Raw genomic sequence first — 3,637 nt, 5'->3', positions numbered from 1 at the left:
ACCCACTGAGGCATTAGGTTTTCATCTATGCTTAAGACTAGATGATCTCTTAGCATGTGATCTACATTGAAAGGATCAGCATGTGTGTACCCTTGGCCGACAGGTCCGGGTAATCCACTGAACCCCATTCATGATGGGGACCAGAGATTGCAATTATTCCCCATGAATGAGAAATTCTCATTAAGTGCGGCTCATAAGCTCACATTGATTAAGTCCATGCCCTTTGCACACACCACCTGTCGCTACTACTGATTGGATGATTTAGTGAGATCCTCAGATCAGCCCCACTAGAGTCGGTCACAGCCTCAGTGGTACACTGAGAAGATGATCGAACTTCACTATCTAGAGGAAGTAAAAGTCATAACGCTGAGAGTCCTGGGATGGCACCATCCCAGGTACCATTTCTCTCTCTGCTAACCTGACCCTCTCTTTGATTCTTTCTCGCTCCTCTCTCTTCGGATACCCTGACAGAGGCTGACAGTACAGAGCCCGTGACTCTTGGGGGGAGGGAGAGGGTGGGAGGGAGTGAGAGGAGGGGCACTGACTGTCCCCCCTTGCCTCCTGGTGGCAGGAGAGAGGGGGTCCCATCCGCATAGTGGGAGGCATGGGCAGTCTTCTGCCTCCCCTAGGGGATGGCCATGGAGGGGGCGCCAGCCCAACGTTGTGGTCTGCTGCACACCCCGGAGTTGACTGCCCCCCCTGGGGGTCACACACACCAGTGTCCTCTCCCCCCTCGATGGTGGTAGTGGGTACCTGTGGAGGATGCCCCGCTCCCAGTGGGGTGTCAATTCGAAGACCTGGAGGGTTGGCATTGCTTGCTGGCTGCCGCAGGACTCCCTGCAATCCCATGGTGCAGGGACAGTAACACCAGTCCTGGTGCATGTGATGACAACTATAAACCTTGCATGCTCATCATAGGTGCAACGCCGCGTGGGCAGTGGTGCCCCCCCAATGACAGAGAAGAGAATGGCATGATTTTGAGCAGTGGATCACTCAGCTCATGCGTTGATGAAAAACTTAGCTAGCTGCGAGAACTAATGTGAATTGCAGGACACATAGATCATTGACACTTTGAACTCAATTTGCGGTCCTGGGTTACTCCCAGGGCTATGCCTGTCTGAGGGGCTTCATGCCTTCCATCACCCCTGGGGTGTCCCGCCCCCATTGAGGGCACGGTTGGGTAGTCGAAGCTGCGGTGGTCCCCGCTGTCTCCCCAGGGTGAGACACAGACAGAGGAAAGGAGTCCCTATTGCCCTGAGCTGCGAAACCTGCCCATGCATGCTGCAGATGGGAGGGCGGAGGCACATGTATGGCCAATCTCCCCTGGAGGCTCTCTGTGGTACTGCCACTCAGTTGCCCTCCTGGGGCAAGTCCTGATGCCCACCTGCTTGGTTCCCACGCACGGGGGTCACATTGGCCCTCAGGAGTTTGGCATCAGGGGGGGGGGCGAGAGCCGGGGGAGGGACAGCATGTCCATCTGGCCCAGCGGCCACCACCCACCCCTTCCACCTGTCATCAGTCCTACAATAATAGAAATTGCCAATATGTATTCAAGTCTGTTTCTTTCCCTTGATTAGTGATATACAAGCTTTTATGTCCATTGATAATGCAGCAGTTATATCTCAAAATACACTTCTTGGTCTTTCATGCCTTGTCACTTTCACAAGATAAGTCAGCAGGTCAGGAGAGCCAAGATGTTTAGAAAAGATATTCGTTGTTCTTTTACATTAAAAAGACAAAGTCATACATTTCTAAGCTATAAGAACAAGCACATTGCAAATGAGCAAGAGAGAAGAGAAATTAAAAAATGCATTACATTTTAGCTTGATTTCCTTTAGCCTGTATTACTCTGGCATTTCAACCCCCCCCCCCCTTTAAGAACCATAAGCAAGTCTTCTGGAATTCTCTCTTCAGAATCTAAGCCTGAGGCAGGGGTGCAGTGTTTTGGCACATTACTCCATAATAACTAGACCTTTTGCTTTCCTTTTTCCATCCTGTACTGAAGAGCCTTTTTGTAGTAATACAAGGCTAGACTCCATCTAAGCTTTCTGTTCTGTCATTTGGGTCCATGTAGCCATTTCAAAGGGTTGTGGTCTTTAATCATAGCAAACGTTGTCTTACAGGTAGGGTTTTAACTTTTCCATAGCCTATATGGTCTTTCTGTGTGGCTGCACAATATTTCTTCGTAGTCTGAAGTCTGCAGTTCAGTTGCACAATAGGTTCCATTCTCCCTCTCAGGAAACATAACCTTCCACCCTGTAGTTAGAAACATCTTCATATATCATGAATTCTTGACTATAATCAGAAATGGCAGGAACAGGGAGTACATTAACTGTCCTCTTGTACTTTTAGAATACCTGCTCACAGGCTGGTGTCCAGGCTACCTTATGTGGTCTGTTTTTCCTGGTAAGGTATGCAAGTGTGTGGCACTCCTACCATCCTGAGGAATACAGTTACTATACTATCTTGATGTTACTAAAATGCCCCTTTTTGTAGGAGGGCAAACCATGTGCAAATAGCCTCAATCTTGGCAGGTTCTGGCCTAATCTTCACACTGCCCTCTCTGTGACTCATATAAGGTACCTCTGCTTTATTAATCTAACACTTTTTATAGCCTTGACAGTCAGCTATACCGTTTTTAATCTGCTCAGCACTTCCCCTGACATGTTGCACATGTTCTGCCCAGGACCAGCTATAGATGGTGATGTCATTCAGGTAAACAGAGGTATAATATCTTGCTCAGATACAATCAGCCAGTCCCTGAAAAGGTGCTGTGGCATTTTTGCCAAAAAACAGTTTCTCCTTAAATTGTACAACTCAAAAGGGGTCACAAGCATTGACCTCTCTCAGGCTGCCGCTGTTAAGCATACTTGCTATTAATGCTTGGTCAAGTCATTTGTAGTTAGATACTTAACCCACCCAGCTGCTCTAAGGCTTCATCTGTCTGGGGTATGGTGAAGACACTGTATGACTGCTCATGTTCCTCTTAGGCTACACAAAACCAGGTGCTGAAATATTTCTTTGGCACCATCACCATTGTTAAGGTCTGTTGGTCTCCTGGATTATTCCAGTTCCCAACATGTCATCCTGTTCCTCTTTCAGAGTTTGCCTATGTCTTTCAGGCAACCCGTAAGAGGCATGCTTGATGGATCACTAAGATTTTGTGTCCCTGTGGTGCCCCACCAGGTGGGTACACCATGGCATACCAGAAAACATATCTCAAATTTCTGGATTACTGCTCTGATTTTCTGAACCCAGCTAGGGGATATGTGAGGGGAGAGGGCCATCCAGTCCACAGAGATATCAGACTAAATATCACAGAGTAGGTCTATAGTCAAATACTTCCTGATCCTCTCGCAACTTACTGAAGATATTAAGTAACAGAGCCTCCCTGTCATTATAGGGTTAATCATGTTAACATGTTAGAGCTTGTGCTTCTGTCTCCTGCTAGATAATTCTACTATGTAGTTCACATTATTGCCCCCTTTTTTAACAGTAGTGAAATGTCCTTTCCTGGCTCTCTGCATCTTGTTTTGTCTCATGAGAATAAGTGTCATCACACACCTGCCCTGCAGAATATTCTCTTGCACTGGCTATCCTGTCATACCATTCTTTTTTTTTTTTTTTTACCTGGGAC

The 3,637-nt window shown here is 47.4% G+C and overlaps 1 non-coding gene across 1 annotated transcript; it reads left to right on the top strand.

The window, feature by feature from the left end:
- The first annotated feature begins 973 nt into the window (after nt 1-973).
- On the top strand, nt 974-1,127 carry LOC122790206. The gene has a single exon (XR_006362965.1). It is a non-coding gene; the product is annotated as a 5.8S ribosomal RNA (ribosomal RNA).
- Nucleotides 1,128-3,637: the final 2,510 nt, after the last annotated feature.

The sequence above is a fragment of the Protopterus annectens genome, chromosome 15.part0 (assembly GCF_019279795.1).
Source record: "Protopterus annectens isolate FY-2018-M chromosome 15.part0, PAN1.0, whole genome shotgun sequence".
NCBI lineage: Eukaryota > Metazoa > Chordata > Ceratodontiformes > Protopteridae > Protopterus > Protopterus annectens.
The sequence above is the reverse complement of the archived record's forward strand: the minus strand, read 5'-3'. Positions and strand labels throughout refer to the sequence as shown.